At 38.6% G+C, this 19,454-nt stretch overlaps 1 protein-coding gene and 1 non-coding gene across 3 annotated transcripts in view; one reads left to right on the top strand and one right to left on the bottom strand.

Moving 5' to 3' along the window:
- The window catches only part of SIK2 (salt inducible kinase 2), a 141,210-nt gene that overhangs the window by 20,368 nt on the left and 101,388 nt on the right, over positions 1 to 19,454 (top strand). The window lies entirely within an intron of this gene.
- On the bottom strand, positions 10,801 to 10,907 carry LOC119042450 (U6 spliceosomal RNA). The gene has a single exon (XR_005081229.2). It is a non-coding gene; the product is annotated as a U6 spliceosomal RNA (small nuclear RNA).

The following is a 19,454-nucleotide window of genomic DNA, read 5'->3' as shown; positions in this document are numbered from 1 at the left end:
TTTTGTTCTGAGTATGTAGTTAAGCTATTTGGAAACAGTTTGATCCATTTGGGTGGGGGTTCTTTTGTTTGTTTGCTTGCTTATTTATGATTGGAGCAGTGCTCAGTCTAATTATTTCCCGCTTTGGAGTATGTTACTCAATGCCCCATAAACTCTGGATTTTGGGGGTTTTTTGAGCCCGCGTGTAAGAACCGGCACTGTTCCTGGTACCAGGCACTACTCTATCTGATCCTTTCACACTGTTCTTTCTTTGGCCTCAGGTAGTTTTCTCACACACATGTACAAATCAGTACACTCCTGAACACTGAAGGGGGTCCCTCTACAGATCTTTAGTGATCTCTCTGTGCGTAGCTCTCTCTTCTCCAGTACTGTTTGATAGCCTCTATTTGCTTTGTTCTTTCTAGACTCTCTCAGCTCTGTCTTCTTCAACTCAGGGACTTTGCTGGCTCAGCCCGGGCTCCCCCTCACTAAATGGTGGCCTGCACGCTTTCTCAAGGCACTATTCGGTCTCACCTCGTTTATCTCCTGTCTGTCAATGATCATTCCTCTTTTGCCTGATGTTCAGTGTTTTATAAACTAATGCCATGTATTTTTGTCTGTTTTTGGTTTATCTGTTTGTTGGAATAGGGGGCTGTTTCAGGCAGGAAGGTAAATTCAGTTCCTATTACTTCATTTTGATGGAAAGCAGAAGCCTCCAGTCCTCAAAAATTATCTTTAATTATAGTCATTTTTGAAAGAAGGAATTATATGTACTCTGTAGTTTTGAAAAAATGTATTATTTATAGTTGAGTTTAAACAGTTTTGATTCCATTATTTTCTAGTTGTATTTTGGTAAAGATGGTTGGCTTGCCTCTTTTACTTTTTTTTTCTTTTTTATGATACTGTTTATTGGGCTTATTTAAATTCTTAAGATACTTCTTTCAGCTAGAAGCTTCTTAACTGCTGGTGTAATAGAATGGTATGGGCTTTGAAGCCAAGCAGATCTGGCTACAGCACAAGTAGTTGTTTATAATGCTGGCTACACTGTAGTAATTGTTGCATTGCTTTGGACAAGTTTCCTTTTTTTTCCCCTGTCTTCTTTCTGTTTGTTCTTTCCCCCTTTTTTTTTTTTCCTTTTCTTTTTTTACATTCACTCATTCAGTCTTTCAGGGAATCTTTACTGAAAACCAACTAGGTTCCATACACTATTCTGTATAGTAAGAATACCACAACAAAGAAATCAGAAAAAATTGCTGTTCTCATAAACTGTACATGCTAGTGTGGGAAGAGAGACAATGAACAAAATAAGAATATTATATAGTGTATTCAATGGCAACAAGTGCTGTGGAAATAATAAAGCAAGGAAAGGGCATGAGGAGTGAGGAAGTTGATTACAATATTTAGCAGAGTGGTCAGGCTAGGCCTCACTGATGTTTGAGCAAAGATTAGAAAGCTCAGTCATCCAGCTGTGGGGGAAAGAGGGTGATCCGGGGAGAGGGAAGTGAAGGGTCCTGAGGCAGCAGTGTGTTTAGTCTTTTCAAGGAATAACAGGGAGATCAGTATGGCTAGAGAGAAGCGAGCAAGAGTGAGCAAGAAGGAAGAAAACAGGAGATGAAGTCAGAAAGGTTCATGGGAGTCAGGCATGGGGCAGATTAGGGGGCTTTGTAGGCCATTGTAAGGACTTTGTCTCTTACCTTGAATAAAATTAGGGAGCCATTAGCAGTGTTTGAGCAAATAAGTGATAGTCTCTAATTAAACATTTTAAAAGCACCCTTCTGGCTTCTGTGTTGAGAAAAAAATTGTAGTAAGCTAGGGTGGAAACAGGGAAACCAGGTAGGATGCTTTATGCATGTAAGAGATGATGATGGCGGCTTAGACCTGGGTAGTAGTACCTCACCTAGTGCTAAGTGGTCAGACCTATGACATCTTGAAAGTTGAATCGGGATTTTTTGACAGATGGGCACCTCCTAATTAGTAAGCATAATTAGGGAAGGTATCTGATCCCTGAGGCACTTAAACATTAAACGTTTGGGGAAAGAGGAGGAACCAACAGAGCAGTCAGAGCAGACAACCAAGAGAATGCAGTAGTATCCTGAAAACCAAGTAGCACTCTGCTGCAGAGGCGCTTTGGAGTGAAACAGAAGGAAGGTGCATTTGTTCATATAGAATAGATTTGATCCATTCTGTAATGTAGCAGATGAGACATCAGGGAAGCAGCAGTACGTCGGACACTGTATTGCAGAGGAAAAGGTTTAGAGCAGCTGGTGGTACTCATACGTTAGTCAAGGGATGAATAAAAGCATTGATGATTAGCAGCAAAGGAGTTTATGACTCGTAGTCAGCAGTGCTTTCCAACCCAGGAGGAGAAAATGTAGACAATGTGAATGACTCAGGTGAGGGATTGGAATGGTAGAAGGACAGATGCACCTAGGACAGAAGGACGCAGCAACTGCTATGGCCAAAGACGTGAGAGTTGAGATGGCTGACGGCGGGTGAGGTCCAAGTTCAGGAGGGAGATAAGTGAAGCAACAAAGGGATTGGTTTTATGAGCTGAAGGTTTTATGAACAGCGGAGCAAAGAAGGTTATGAAGGTGAAGTACTTTTAGGAAAAAAACATTCTCGTACATAAAATAAAAACTCCAACCTGATCCTGTACATAAGTTCCCGGGACCTTGACATTTTCAGGTCCTCTCCTGAGGCTGGCACTGACCGCCCTGACTGCCCTGCAAATTCAGGAAGGGCCTTAGGTCTTTCCACTCTCCTCAGCTACTCTTTCTTTGCATAGAGAGAAGTTTCCTGTGCCTTCTGGTGTTCTTGCTCCATCTGACCAGGTTTGCTCCAAAAGAGTGATTTTGGCGACATACTGGGACTGCATCTACAGCGCAGGACTCATGCAGTACGAGGCTGTGCTGTTTATGCCCTTCATTTTTGGTAGTTAGATTGCATTTTATTCCATAAATGGCTGAAGTTCCTTAGAAGGAGAATAGTACAAAAACAATAATTCTAAAGTAGAAATAAGAATAAAGAAGTGATTCGGAAAATACATAGAACAGTAGAAAACAATCACGAGAGGTGGGGGAAGGGAACACAAATGTGCAGGCTGTAAGGGCACAGGAGCTTCAGATGTGGCTCTAAGCTTTAAGGCTGTAACAGTGAAAGAATATGTAGTCATTTGCAGAATTTTATCTCAGAGAAAGAAAGGTACATATCCCTCGAAGAAAACAAAACTTTTCTTGGGAGTAGATTTGTCCTTTGGGGTTTCTTATAAGAAGTACTAAGTAAGCCATATTTTAAAAAACAAAAATCTGATTAAAACTGTTTCAGTGGCTTCCATTCTTTTTTGGAATAAAGTCCAGGATTCTTAACAAAGCCAACAAGGATGATTACACTCTACGAATACACCTGGCCTTAAATACAGTAACAGTAAAGGTTATCATTTCTTGAACACTTATAATATGCTGGGCATTTTGCTAACTCCTTTACACATGCTATATTATCTTGTCCTCTCAAAACTCTTACAAGATAGGGACTATTAATATCTCAGTTTACAATAGAGGAAACTGAGGCACAGAGATTAAACATTTGCCCAAATCACAGAGCAAGGAAGGCTGTAAGTGACATAACCAAGGCTTAAGCCTTAGTCTGACTTCAAAGGCTGAGCTTTTGATGATTCCACTGTACTGTTTCTGTGTCCCCTTAAAGTTCCATGAATTTAACAAGATTTTTCTCTCTTAGTGACTTTATATGCCACTGTTTCTTCTGCCTGAAGGATTCTCTGTCCTCCCTACATCCCCATAAGCACGTCAGTTAATTGAATTAAATTGATAGATATCATTAATGTTATCATTAAACTACAAATAGGCAAAACATGTAACAGTTTTGTCCACTATGATGGATAATGGACATAGAAAGCATTTGAGCCCCTGTCTTTAGTACTTCGGAAACTGACCAGTGGACTTCTTACCAAATCTAATGACCAAATCTAATCTAATGATCACAAAAACCCATAATTAGGTTGATCTCCATACTATTTGTTTTCAAAATAGAACACGTACTTTTTTGAATGCAGATCTGTGCTCCTGTTTATCCAGAGACCTAGAAAGCCTTTTGCTCTCCACATATTCCTATCTTCCCTTCTTAAGAGGCCTTCCTGAAGCTCCATCTCTTGAACAGTCTTTCTCAAGTAATTCGATCCACACTGGTTTCTTCCTATAACAACTTTGTAGTTCTCTTTCCTGCACAACTCATTTTAGAATTTATGTACATTCTGCCTTTCATTGTTATTTAAAGTCTTCATGTGTATCTTTTTATCTCTACTAGACAATAAGCTTCTGCTGAGGACTTAGCATAATACACAGCTTTTTATAAACACCTGTTGAATGAATGATGTCATAGTCTACTTTGGCCTGATACCTCTTATTTACTTAGTGAAACCAACAGAACACTGCCAGGTTAAGTAATGAGGTGCTCCTTTGTTCAGTTTTTGAAAGGACTCTTCTGTTGGTTTACACTTCCCAAGATAAACACGAATAAGGAAATGCAAACTAAAGGAAGAAAATTGGCTTACTCTAGCATACTGAGCAGTTGTTGAGTACTTACTGGTAGTTATCACCCAACACTTAACATTTTTTCTTCCAACTTCACACCTCCTTAGTATAATGGTTAGTAAAGGCATATACATTTATTTCTATTTTAATCCTTATTCAAGGATATGTTTATTGATTTTTAGAGAGAGGGGGAGGGAGAGAGAAACATCAGTGTAAGAGAAAAACAATCAGTTGCCTCCCCTATGTGCCCTGACCAGGGGATCAAACCCACAGCCCTTTGATGTATAGGACAGTGCTCCAAGCAACTAAGCCGCTAGGCCGGGGCAAGGGCATATACATTTAATCTGAGTAATTTTTGTTTTCCAGCTCTTATATAGCGGTTGGTGCTCATCTCTGAAGAATATTATTTTCCTGACCGAATAGCATGGAACATGTAATGGGAAATGAATTTGCTAAAAAGAGCCTTACGTTATTTATAAATACAGGGGTGAGCAAAAGCAGGTTGTGAAACAGCATGTGAAACACAAGAGTTTATTCTTGTATTATTAGTCATTAATTATTGTATTATTTTTCATGTGAAGAATTATAAACCCACTTTGGCCCTCCCCTTTATAAGGTTTTAACTCTAAAATTTTCTTTTGGAACCATCGGTATGATTAAGAAAAGTTATTTAAGATTCCTGCATTCTTTAGAACTATTTCTCATAGTTGTCAATGTGGTAATAGGCACTAAATGGTGCAAAAATCTTGGGGTGGTCACCTCATCAGACAATTTGAACACTATTCAAACAATTAAACCGGCAGTCAGCCGTTTCCGGCCTGTTAATTAAATTACCCAGGGCCTTTGTTTTCAGATTTCTGCTCCTTGATACTCGGTGTCTTTCCAGGCCAAGCATGTGCCTGAGGTTTATTGATTCATTTCCTGTCTTTCCCTTTCAACCGTAACACACTAGGATGCTGGCTGTGGTGATTATAAAGGGGCTTTGTTTTAGCCAGATACCTTTAGACACTTGGTTACTCAGAGAATCTAGTTTAATTTTTGTGGTCTTTGGTTACTGTCTTAGCAGCATGAAGGTAATGGTAGAAAAATTGTTTACTTGCCTTTTATGAGTTTAAGTAAACTTTGAAGTTTTTACTTATTTAAAACACTACTATGACTCTAATTTAGGTTTTAGTTCTTCAGGTTTTTAATTATTAACCAGAGCCCCAATTGTACTACTGCTTAAATCTGTACTCACTTCTCCAGCTTGTTACATCGTTCCTTTAGTTTGGACCCTCATCACTTCTCACTTGAATTACTTTAGCAAGCAGCCTAAAGTTTCTTTGCCTCCACTTTTGTCCCTTTTCTAAACCATCTTTCATGTTATACCACGGTGCAACCAGGGGGACCCCAACTGTCAAAATGGTCTTTCTAAAATGCAGATCTGTCCTGGCTGGTGTGGCTTAGTTGGTTGGAGCATTATACTGTAACCAAAAGGTTATGGGTTCAATTTCCAATTAGGGCGCACACCTAGGTTGAGGGTTCAATTCCTGGTCCAGGTGCGTACAGGAGGCCACCAGTCAATGCTTCTCTATTGCATTGATGTTTCTCTCTTTATAAAGCAATGAAAAAAATGTCCTCAGGTAAGGATAAAAAACATAATAATTTTTAAAAGCATAGATCTGATCCTTGTCAGTTTTGTACTTCAGAAATTTCTGTGGTTCCCACTGCCTTCAGTATAGAATTGGTATTATGATGCAGCCGCTATATACCTTTCTAGTCACATTCCCATCGCATCTTGTATGAGCTTTAGTAACAGTGCATAATCTCCTGTGCAGATGTATAGGTAAATGTTGCTTTCACATGTCTGAGGATGGAAGGTGTCAGTGCAGCAAGATTAAATTCATGAATGCTTCTGAAGGGATATGCAAATGTTGAATTCATGCAGATGAAATTATACTGTCCTTAGATATAAAATTTAGGATCTTTTGAATTTTTATTAGCTGCATGTAAAATAGTTACCTTTGAAGAGGTCAGATCTAATTGTATTATTTATAAATCTTTCAGTTGAACTTTTAGGGAAACTAGTAACTACATGAAAAAGCCAGCATGATTCATGATTCATGATTCAAAATCTTGTTGCTCTCCCCCACACCTTCATTTGATTTGGCTCAGATTGTGAAAGAAAAGTCTGGAGTAAGATCTGTGTGCTAGTCCTAGTTGACTTATGATATAAACCTCTGGAGGTAGCCACATGTTTCTGAACCTCAGTGTCTTCTAAAAATGAGGGGTTGTTTGAGTTTATAAAGTAACATGTGCCTGATACTATAACTAGTGCTTGGGATTTAAAAGAAATGAATGATTTAGCCACTGCAATAGAAGAAATGATAGTCAATTTCCTAGGTCTAAAGAGTTGATGTCTGTAAATCTCAGGAAACAAATTTCGTGAATATTTGATGAATGAAATGGATTTGTCAGAGGTGACTAAATATATTTTTAAGCTTCATCTATCTGGAAATGTAAGCATAACAGGCCTTAATTGTTTAGACATGTTTTAAAAAGCAGTCGTTATTTCGTTAACTTCTATTTTAATTTCAGCTATCTTTTACTGATTTTGGCAGCCTGCCTCTGTTATGGTTCAAAGCTGACATTCTGTGTTGTGAGCAGTGAACTTCTCCCATGTCTGGCAGCTGCAACTGCAGCTAGGCTACAGTGAAGGGGGAGAGAGAAGCATCAGCTATTCTGATCTTGGCCCTAACCATACCCTGCTGAATTCTATTCATGTGAAGCTTTTGGAATTCTGTGTCTCGTGTTTCTCTCAGGATGATTTTCTACTAAGTAATTCATACTATTAAGGAATTTCAATAAGATTTAATTAATTAAGAGGGAGCTACTTCTTTGTTTCTGAAAAAGAAGAACCAGAGATAGATTTTATCTGGTAATTAAGGTGGTAAGAGGGATGGATTTCCTACTTGGGATAAAATCAGAAAACCATAGTCTACATTAGGGAATAACCTTTTCCTCCCCTTTTAAAGAATATTCTTTCTGCTTTCAGAAAGAAATCTCAGAGTAAGACTTTGTGTTTCTGAAAATGCTTGCATTTTATCCTCATACAGGAATAGATACTCTGATTGTCTGCTTTCATAAATTATTTATTTCTGTGAGAGCAGTGCATTGTGTATGGAGGGTCTGTTATATACCAGACACAGTCCTAGGTGCTGAGAACACATCAGTGAGCGTAGAGTCCTTGCCCTCTTGGACTTTATAGTTTAGTGAGAGCACTTTGTGTTGGGAGGATTAAAAGAAAATGTATTATGCCAGTGTTTCAGAAAAGGTGGGTATGAAAGCCTGGATGAGGATGAAGATTTGTTCTTTTATAAAAGGTGGTCAGGAAGAGCCTACATTTATATACAAACCCAAAGAAAGAATGCATCAGGGTACATTTTTTTAAGACCTTACATGAATTGAGGTCTTGCATGTTTACTCTAATAGTTCGTCTTGGTATAGAGTTTTAAGTTGGAAATAATTTCTCTTTGGAATAATGAAACATTGTTTTATTATCTTATAGTTTCCATGATTGCTTTTGAAAAGCTTTAAACTGAGCCAGTTCCCAATCCTTTGTTGTGAATTATTGTTTCTGACTGTGAACTTACAAGATTTTTTCTTTGTCCCCAGTGTTCTGAAATATCACAGTGATATGCCTTGGTATAGGTCTGTTTTGCTTCATGGTGCTGGGCTATTGGTGGGCCAGTTTAATCTGGAAACTCATATCCTTTTGTTCTAGGAAATTGTCTAGAATTACTTAGTTGATGGTTTCTTTCCCTAATTTTCATCATCTTCTCTTTCACAAATGCCTGTTATTCAGATATTGACCTTCCTGGACTGTCCAATTTTGTGGGGGTTTTTTTATTCTTCTTTTTGCTCTACTTTTTGGGATATTTCATGGTTTTTCTACAGCTTTTATTTTGCTATCATATTTTTTAATATCTATGAGTTAATTTTGTTCCCTGATTTTTTGTTTTATATTTTATTTATTTATTTTAAGAGAAAGAAGGGAAGGAGAAAGTGGGAGAGAAACATCAATGTGTGGTTGCCTCTCATAAGTCCCCTACTGGGGACCTGGCCTGCAACCCAGGCCCGTGCCCTGACTGGGAATCGAACCAGTGACCCTTTGCTTCACAGGCCCATGCTCAATCCACTGAGCTACACCAGCCAGGACTGATTTTTTGTTTTAAAAGAACTCATTTTTATGTGATGATTTTACAATATCTTAGCTCTGAGGAGAACAATAATTTTGTTAAGTTTTCTTCTCTTGATATAGTGTCTTTTTTCCTCCAAGTTGATTGTTTTCTGTTGGTGGGTATGTTTTAATCTGTGTATTTGTGTTAGGATGTTTTTTTAGATGATTCCTGGGCATGTTCGGTTGTCAATTCCTAGTTAAGAATGAGACACCAAGAGCCAGTAGATGGGATTTGTCCACTGTAAGTTTTACTGTAGGAGTGATCTGATGACATTCTTTTATTGGAGTTTCCCGATGTTTGTACCTTTATTCTTTTTTTAAATATATTTTATTGATTATGCTATTACAGTTTTCCCATTTCCCCCTTCACTCCCCAGTGCCCTGTACACCCCCTCCCACCCACATTCCCCCCCTTTAGTTCATGTCCATGGGTCGTACATATAAGTTCTTTGGCTTCTACATTTCATATACTATTCTTACCCTCCCCCTTTCTATTTTCTACCTACCATTTATGCTGCTTGTATTCTTTATATCTTTTCCCCTTCTGTCCCCCTACCACTTCCCTGTTGCTAACCCTCAGTGTGATCTCCATTTCTGTGTTTCTGTTCCTGTTCTAGTTGTTTGCTTAGTTTTGTTTTGTTTTTGTTTTAGGTGTGGTTGTTAATAATTGTGAGTTTGCTGTCATTTTACTGTTAATATTTATAACCTTTTTCTTAGATAAGTCCCTTTAATGTTTCATATGATAAGTGCTCGGTAATGATGAACTTGAATTTGACCTTATCTGGGAAGCATTTTATCTGTCTTTCCATTCTAAAGGAAAGCTTTGCTGGCTAGAGCCATCTCGGATGTAGGTCCTTGCCTTTTATGACTTGGAATACTTCTTTCCAGCCCCTTCTTGCCTTCGAGGTCTCTTTCGACAAATCAGCTTACAGTCTTATGAGCACTCCTTTGTAGGTAACTGTCTCCTTTTTGCTTGCTGCATCTAAGGTTTTCTCCTTCATTTTAATCTTGGGTAACTTAATGCTGATATGCCTTGGTGTGTTCCTCTTTGGGTCCAACTTCTTTGGGACTCTCTGAGCTTCCTGGACTTCCTGGAAGTCTATTTCCTTTGGTAGATTGGGGAAGTTCTCCTTTATTATTTGTTCAAACAACTTTTCCACTTGTTCTTCCTCTTCTTTTTCTGGCACCCCTATAATTTGTATGTTGGAATATTTAAAGATGCCCTGGAGGTTCCTAAGCCTCTCTCATTTTTTTTGAATTCTGGTTTCTTCATTCTTTTCTGATTGAACGTTTCTTCCTTCTGGTCCGCACCGTTGATGTGAGTCCCAATTTCCCTGTGTATTGGTTCCCTGTGTATTTTCCTTTATTTCACTTAGGGAATCCTGCATTTTTTCATATAATTTGTGACCAAATTTAACCAGTTCTGTGAGCATCTTCATTACCAGTGTTTTGAACTGTTCATCTAATAGGTTGGCTATCTCTTCATTGCTTAGTTGTATTTGTTCTGGAGCTTTGACCTGTTCTTTCATTTAGCCCAGTTTGTTGTTGTTTTTTTTGTCTTGACTGGCCTGTTATGTAGCGAGGGGTGGAGCCTTAGGTGTTCATCAGGGCTGGGCAGCCAGGTCACTGTGTTGTGATGCTGTATGTAGGGAGGCAGTCCAAGAGGGAACAGTGGTGCTTGCTCCTCTCTGCTGGATTTCAGTCACTTGCCCTGCTTCCCACAAGCAGATTGGGCCCTTCTGATGCTAGTTCCTGGGTGGGTGGGCTTGTGTACTTCTAGGACCCTGTGGGTGTCTCCAACAAACTCTCCTATGAGCCTGGGAGTTTCCTCGGCTGCCTCATCCCCAACAGGTGTTTTTAATTAGTGGTTTGAGGGTTTATTTCCTGGTGCTGGGGTCCTGGGTTGCAAGGTCTGTCCTGCTCCCCAGTTGTTTCTCCTGGTTTATCTGTGCGCAAATGTGAGACCACCCAGTCTGCTATCAGCTGCCTCACCGCGTCTGCCTACTGCTGCCTTGCCAGCCAGCTGCAGCCTTGCGCACCCCGGTCCACAATCCGAAAAATATGGAACACTTCACAGATTTACATGTCATCCTTGTGCAGGGGCCGTGCTAATCTTCTCTGTATCATTCCAATTTTAGTATATGTGCTGCCGAAGCTAGCACTGTACCTATATTCTTGAGTTGATAGAGTCCCAGGAGAAGATTCTTCTAGTCTTCCACCCAGAAGGTAAAAGCGTGCTTTTGCCATAGTTTTGGCGTCTTGGGTAAGGAAAGCTGAAGTGTGTCTGTATCCAATATGCATGTTTACTTAATCCCCCTGTTTTCCATGTACTATCCCTGTCCTCAACTGTGCCCAGAGTCCTTAAATCTAGGAACCCTCTGTTTCAGTCTCTCAAGAGACTAGTAAGCCTCTGATTTCTTCTGGAGTAGAAGGTAGGACACTCACCTAATTACATAGAAAGAGAGATGAAATCTGGGGATTGAATTGCTTCAACTGACTACCCTTGTTTTAGCTTTACTCACACCAACTTTCAGAGGTCCTTGTGCCAACAGTTCTTGTCATTATTGGATTCTCCTATTAGTTATATTAATTAAAGGCATTTTCCATTACAGAGGCTTTCGTTTTCTCAAGTCAGTTGAGGTTTGTATTTCCATAATTAGATTTTTTGATTCTAAGTTCTTTTGGATTCCTTTTCCCTCTTACTGTTCTCTCTCTTTTTTTTCTTAGATGTGCTATATCCCCATATTTGGGGGATGATATTAAATGTATGTATTTATCTTTAGATGTTTCTTTTTTCTTATCATTTTGTTTTTCTTTAAATAGTTGAGCATAGTTATAATAAGTTTTTTCATGTCATTGTCTGATAATTCTATCTGTTATTTCCGGGTCCATTTCTGTTGTCTTTCTCCCGGATTTTAGCTTACATTTTCCTGCTTCTTGGTATGTCTAATACTTCTTTTTTTTTTTTTTAAATCATTACTGGATGCTATACGTTGTGATCTTTACATTGTCAAGTTTCTGGAATTTGCTGCCTTATTTTGAAGAGTGTTGAGCTCTATTAGGCAATTATTTATAGTTCTCTTTGATCCTTTCAAGTTTTGATAGAGTAGGTATTAGTGTTTTATAACCTTTACACTATAGATAATTTAGCCCTAAGGTGCAGTCCTTTTAAGGTTTTTACTGAATGCCTTGAATAATCAGTGAGAACTCTCCATTTTTGGCTGGTGGAAATTTGAATGATTCTCAGCCCATGTGAGCTCTGAGGACCATTCAGCTCATAGCACCTTAGTCATTCTTTTCCCAGCCTTATATAATTTCATCCTGTACACACATGCCGTAGTGTTTAGTAAAGACTTAATGGCAGCCCCATGCAAAATTGTGAATTTCTTTTTTCTGCTTAGCTTATGAGGGACTCCAGAACTTTGTTCCACATCGTCTAGAAAACTCAGGTTTCTTGAACTCTCATTTCTGTTTCCTCCACTCAGCAAGAGCTTAGGCATGTTCTGCTTGGGATCTCTGGAATGTGCCTCCGGACGAAAGCCAGGAGATTGGAGGGCTCCCTTCACTCATATTCCTGCTCTCAGGGATCGTAGTCTGTGTTGCCTGTTGTCCAGTGTCTGAACACAGTTATTTCATATATTTTATCTGTTTTCTAGTTTTAAATAAAGGGTACATCTGGTTCCACTTACTACATTATGGTTAGAAGTGGAAGTTAACATAATTATTCTACAATCATATTGTGATTATATTTTAACTTTTAGGATATGTTCATTCATTTATTGATCTTGCTTTCTGTTTTAAAAGTATTTACATTCCTTGAGCACTTGCTCATTCTTTAATTGTATATGCATCTTTATCATTGAAATTCATTGCTAGATTCTCTCCTCCCTCTCTTTATGCAGCCTGCTTGGGTGAGGGCTAAGACCTGCCATTGGAATTTTCACTCAGTTTTCCGTGACAGTAAAAGAGCAAGTAGAAAACATTTCTGAGCTAAATATTTTGATGGCTGATCTACTGGTGATTAACTTTTCTTTCTTTCTAGGTGTCACTAGCCACCCAGAACACTGCCCTGTCTTTTAAGATATTATATTCATTACTTCCTCCTGGGGTCATACACCCTCTCTCACTGACAGAGGTGTTACGCAAGGAATAATTTTATTTAGCTGCAATTAATGTGGTATTCCAACTAATAATGCTATTAATTGCCACTTGGCCCTTTTCTGTTCCTATATTCTGCCTCTGGGCATGGACTATCTGATAGTTCTGTCCCCATTTTTTGTGTCTGTATTACTCCTAAAGATCCATGTTGAATCTTAGCTTGCGATTTTCCTCTTTAGCTTGATTTTATCTGTTGTAGATCATTCATGCTCTTTATATTTCTATTGCCTTAACCCTAATCTAATCCCTCCTTAACTTCTAGATCATGATTAGCCTTGCAAATGCTCTCTTGACTCTGGAGTTTCCCTTATCTATCCTATGCACAGTTGTCAGGTTAATCTATAGCTAATTCCTTCACATTCTCATGGTTTTGACTGTTGTAAAGTACTATTATTAGTTTATATATCTTTCTGCTCTTCCTCTGTGATCTCTATGGCTGGATCCATATCTGACTCATTTTCTTTACAGTATCCGGGAGAGCACAGGTGGCAAACACAAGGCCCAAGGGCTGAATCTGGTCCTCTACCTTGTTGTATCTGGCCTGACACCTTGGTTCTGTCCAGCAGCAGCGCCAAGCTCCTTACCCCTAGATAAGGAGTAGTTACATTTACACAGTCCTAAAATTACATCTGGCCCTTTGAAGGCAACCTCAAGGGTGATGTGGCCCCCAGTGAAAATGAGTTTGATACACCTGCTGTAGAGTGTCTGATGCATAATAGACAGTAGTTAAGTAAATTAGGTAGGACTTGTTTTGCTTTTAAGGTTATTATGTTTTTAAGTATAGAGTGGTTAGGCAATCATTACAAATGTATGAATTGCTTTTATTTTTCAGTAAAAATTTGATAATGGACTAATAATTTTTGAATATTGATTTTATTGATTCACAAAAAATAAGCACTACCTTAAGAAGAATGACCAAAAAAACCCCCATCAACATTGTAGTCAGGCATTATACAGGGATTGGGAAAGTAGGTTTACAGTTGTGAGTATGTGAAAAACAGTTTATTCTTTTATTATTAATTATCGTATTACTTATCATATGAACAACTGTAAACCTACATTTGCCCACCCCTGTATTTAGTGTCTACCACAGTGTCAAATATAGAAAATTTTATTTTTTCCAAAGGAACTGAGAAAAAGGAGAATTGGTTTCTAACATATTAGACACATGGCCTATATCTCATTTTCAGTATTATTTACTGATTTCAGAAAATTCACATTTGCTTAGAATGGGAGAAGCTCTGCTACACATTCACCTATTTATTTTGAAACATACTCTAAATGTACGGTGTCTCATGCTGCAAAATATGAAGGACTCTGAAGAACAGGAAAGCTAAAAGACTCAGAAACTGTAGCAAAAAGGTTTTGCTTCCACACAGTATGAGAAATTTAATTTACAAATCTAAGACTGCTTTCTTGACTAACACCCTTAAAAGCTTTCTGGACCTCTATTATTTATTTTAACTGGAATACACTTAGCATAGTTACAAAAAATTAGAAATAAAAATTCATTTTTATTCTTTGTTCCTATCTCTTCTTCATTTACATGCTTTTCCCTGTTTTTGTTGTTGAAATATAATTTATGTACACTAAAGTACACAAATACTAAGTTAATAGCTTGATGAATTTTCTACATATGTACCCTCTTAAATAACCATCCTCTAGGACAGAACATAGAACATTTCCGTCACCCTCATGCTTCTTCTGCCCAGTCGGTGTTGCTACAGGAGTAACCACTGGTCTTATCTCTGTCACCACACATCAGTTCTTCCGGTTTCTAAATTTCAGATAAATGGAATACTGTTCTTCTGTGTCTGCTTCTTTTACTCGACCTTTTTACTGTGAGATTCATCCGTGTGTGTGTGTGTGTATATCAATAGTTCATTCTTTTTATTACTATTATATATTTTACAGTTTACCTTTTTTTTAAAAAAGTGAAATTCATTGAAGAAGTTTTGGAAAACATGTAAAAGGGGAAAGTGGGGATAAGGGAAAATAACACCCGTTAGTGCCTCTAAGACAAATATTTCTAAGTTTTGGTTTGGTTTCTTCCACTTTTATTCTTTGTATCTACACATAGTTTTGCATATTTGGAATCATGATAGGTATATTTGTATATCCACTTTTATTATATAATAAGTATTTTGGGAGTTACTGAGCAAGGCTAGTTGTCTTTCTGCTTAGTCTTGGCTAAAATTACTAATGGGTTGGAATTTTTATTTATTCATTTAGTAAAGCAAATATTTGGTCAGCCCCTGATGTGTGTCAAGCGCTGTTCCAGAAAAAGCGCTGTTCCAGTCATTGTTCTAGATTCTAGGCCTAAAATAGTGGATAAGGTAGGCAAAGTCCCTACTCATATGGAGATTACAATCTACACTGAAGAAAAATGGACATTAAACAAGTAAAAGTGAACAGATTTTCAGGTAGCAGTAAGTGATATAAAGACACATGGATATGGAGCTACAGGAACTCTCATGTACTATTGGTAGTGTGTAAATTATTAAGTCAAAAAAATATATCCTGTGACTTAGAAATTTTACTCTATTTCATGTACTTACAAACTAAGGTGCACCTAAAGGGATGTTCGTAACAGTACTGTTTTTAATAGTCCCAAACTGGAAACACCAAAATGTCCACCAACCATAAAATAGATAAATACGTTGTAATATATTCAATATAATGGAATACTATACAGCAACAAAAAACAAAGGTACTTACCACACTATGAATGATTCTTAAAATTACATGCTGAGAGAAGAAAACAGACACAGAACACATTCTATTTATGTAAAATCCAAAATATGCAAAAACGAAGCTATATTGTTTGGGGATACATACTTAAACAATAAAATTATTTTTAAAAGACAACGTGATTACCATAAAAGTCAATATAGAGTTACTTGTGCATAGAGGGAGGAAGTTGTGATTAGGAGGGGGAGTGTGGGGAAGGTGCTTCTGGGGAGCTAGAAATGTTCTATTCCTTGACCTTAGTTGTGGTTATATGTGTGTTTATAATAATTCACTAAGCTGCAAGTTTATGTTTTAGGCACTTTCCCATTTGTGTTTTATATTTCAAATAAAACAGTGGGATGATAGCATATGAATAGTGGGTGGGTAGGTATATGAGTGTGTGTGTTATCTGACATCTTTATGAAGGAAAAGTTGACAGTAAACTATACATGTAGACTCTTCAACTGAAAGATTTAGTCATATGTATTAACCCATGAAACCATCACCACTATTAAGATAATGAATGTGTCACTAACCCCCAAAAGTTTTCTTATATCCCTTTGCAATCTTCCCCTCCCACCTGTTCCTCATCCCCAGCCAACCACTGGTCTGCTTTCTGTCACTATAGATTAGCCTGTAGAATTCTAGAATTTTGTGTAGATTAAATTATATAGTAGATATGAGGTCTGTCCAGAAGATATCCAGTCATGCAATATGAAAAATAGAGACATTTAGTGAAGAAGTTACAAGAAATATTGTACATAGGACAATGAAGCCTTAGTCCCCTTCAGAGGTGCCATGGAACCTCACAGAGTTCTCCCAGTCTCCATCAACTGCCCTGTCATATTTTCCTGAATCTCATCAGTGGTCTGAAATCTCTGCCCTTTCAAAGGTGATTTTAGTTTTGGGAAAAGCCAGGATTTGGGGCTGTAGAGGGGCTGAGTCACCTGGGTGATTTGATGTTTTGGAGGGGAAAAGCCTGCGTGAGATGTGATGCAGGAGTGGGCATGGTGTCATGATGAAGCTGCTAGTTGCCCATAGCTTCCTCCTTAACCATCTGAATAGTTTTTGTGTAGGAATATTCAAGCTTGGTGCAAAATTTGATGCAGATTTGTTGCTCCCCTTGCTCAGTCATTTTGAATGTGATGACCACACAGTATACATGCTCATTCAACAGCATCTACTGCCCCCACTGACTAGTATAGTGAAGTTGTCATGTTCACACATGCACATTCCAGTCCACTCCCTTTGGCTGCCAGTTTACATTAATGTAACACAAACTGCTCTCATTATATTAACAATGGCTGGACTTTTTCTGGACAGATTCACACTCTCATGTTTGCTTTCTTTCACTCAGCATAATTATTTTGAGATTCATCTGTATTGTATATATCAGTTGTTTGTTTCTATAAGTATTTTTTATCTCTCTCTATTTTATGCCTACTAATTATGCTTCTTGCCTGTACCATCTCCCCCTCCCTTTCCCTCCCCACTGAAATCCTCCATGTGATGTCCATTTCTCTGATTCTGTTCCTGTTCTGGTTGTTTGCTTAGTTTTGTTTTCATTGTTTCTCTTTTTATTTAGGTTCATTTGTTGATAGTTGTGAGTTTGTTGTCATTTTACTATTCATATTTTTTATCTTCTTTTTCTTAGATAAGTCCCTTTAACATTTCACATAATAATGGCTTGGTGATGATGAACTCTTTTAACTTCATCTTATCTGGGAAGCACTTTATCTCCCCTTCCATTCTAAATGAAAGCTTTTCTGGATAGAGTCATCTTGGATGTAGGTCCTTGCCTTTCATAACTTCAAATACTTCTTTCCAGCCCTTTCTTTCCTGCAAGGTTTCTTTGGAGAAATCAGCTGATAGCCTTATGGAAATTCCTTTGTAAGTAGCTGTCCCCTTTTCTCTTGCTGCTTTTAAGACTCTCTCCTTATCTTTAATCTTGGGTAGCTTAATGATGGGCTTTAACGTGTTCCTCTTTGGGTCCAACTTCTTTGGGACTCTCTGGGCTTCCTGGAAGTCTCTTTGCTTTGCCAGATTGGGGAAGTTTTCCTTCATTATTTGTTCAAAGAAGTTTTCAATTTCTTGGTCTTCCTCTTCTTCTTCTGGCACCCTTATAATTCATATACTGGAATGTTTTAGGTTGTCCCAGAGGTTTGTAAGTCTCTCTTCACTGTTTTGAATTCTTGTTTCTTCATTCTCTTCCGGTGGGATATTCATTGTTTTTCTTTTGTTCTAAGTAGTTGCTTTGAGTCCTGGTTTCCTTCCTGTCACTGTTGGTTCCCTTAATATTTTGCTTTATTTCTCTTTGGGTATCCTTCATTTGTTTTTTCATTTTTCAATGAAGCTCAATCAGATCTGTGTGCATTTTTATTACCAGGGCTTTAAATTCTTCATCACATAGATTAGCTATTTCCTCCCAAGCTTTTCTCTTAAATTCCTAGGAATGGAATGATTGAATCATACATAATAGCTGTTTATCTTATTTTAAATATATAAGAGCAATAAATATATTCCTATAAAATTATTTTAAATCATCGTGTAATAGTTCATCAATTAAATATGGCATAATATATTTAACCATTTCTTTGTAGGTAGACATTTAGATTTTTCCCACTATTTAAACAACATTATCATGAACATCTTTGAAACTAAATCTTTGAACATATTCTTAATTATTTCTATAAGATAAATGATTAGAAGTGAAATTGCTTGGCCAATGTGTGCTGGGCTTGGAGATTCCTGGGGGGTAGCTGAACTGTGAATCTAATCTGGCTGCCACTAGGGCTCAGTGAAGCCAGCAGTTGCCTATTTGATAGGATTTAGGGGCCAAGGTGAGCTATTCTTATGGAAAAGCAACTTGGGTGGGCCATAAGATAGCCCGGGCAGAGTCTCTAGGGATCTCCAGTGCAGGTCAACCAGTATTAGCCAGGTTGATGGAGTTTGATGGAGTTTCAGATATGGCACCAGCTTGCTGGCTCTGTGGGGGGAAGGTTTAGCAAAGGATCAGTGACCTCTGATTGCCTTGAGGCCAGACACTTCAGTTTCTCCCTATATACCACTGGTGCCTTTCAAGCTGCTAACCTGGTGCTGGAGCTCAGAGGGAGCAAGTCTGAGTAGGTGAGTCCATGTGTGGGTTCTTTAAGAACTGCTTGGGACTGCTGCCAAGATGGAGGTGTAGGTGGAAACACTTTGCTTCCTCATACAACCAAATCTAAAAACAACAAAGTTTTAACAACAATAAATTCAACCAAACCACGGAAAATTAAACAATATGGAGTTTGAAAATAACCAACCGTTCAGCTAAGCTGGTGAGAGGGGCGAAGCCAGCAGCAGAGTCAGTCGGGCAAAAAAGATCCCCCAACCCGGGCATCATGCAGGCAGCCGAGGGCGCGGATCCCAGGTGTGGGGTAGCTACAGGCAGACCCAGGGAAGGCACTGCGCGGCCTGGCTGTCTGTGGTCGCGCATTTGTGCACAGATAAACCAGTGAAGAGATGAGCATTGAGACAGACCACACAGGCCCAGCGCAGGGCGGCAGGCTTCCACATTTGCGCTCAGATAAACAGACAGGGGCAAGCAGTGAGGTGGATGTGAGGTGAACCTGGCGAGAGGAGAGGACCGCCATTGCGCCCTCTCTGACCCCGCCCCCACATACAGCGTCACAAACCAGCAACCTGGGTGGCCCCACCCTGGTGAACACCTAAGGCGCCTCTCCTCAAACATAACAGGCGCAAACAGATCAAAACATGGCTCAAGAACAACTCAGAGCCCCAGAGGCGATAAATCTAAGTGATCAATAGTTGCCAACCGCCCT

This window comes from Artibeus jamaicensis, unplaced genomic scaffold (genome assembly GCF_021234435.1).
Source record: "Artibeus jamaicensis isolate MK-2021 breed Jamaican fruit bat unplaced genomic scaffold, CSHL_Jam_final contig_585, whole genome shotgun sequence".
In the NCBI taxonomy this organism is placed as follows: Eukaryota; Metazoa; Chordata; class Mammalia; order Chiroptera; family Phyllostomidae; genus Artibeus; species Artibeus jamaicensis.
The sequence above is the reverse complement of the archived record's forward strand: the minus strand, read 5'-3'. Positions and strand labels throughout refer to the sequence as shown.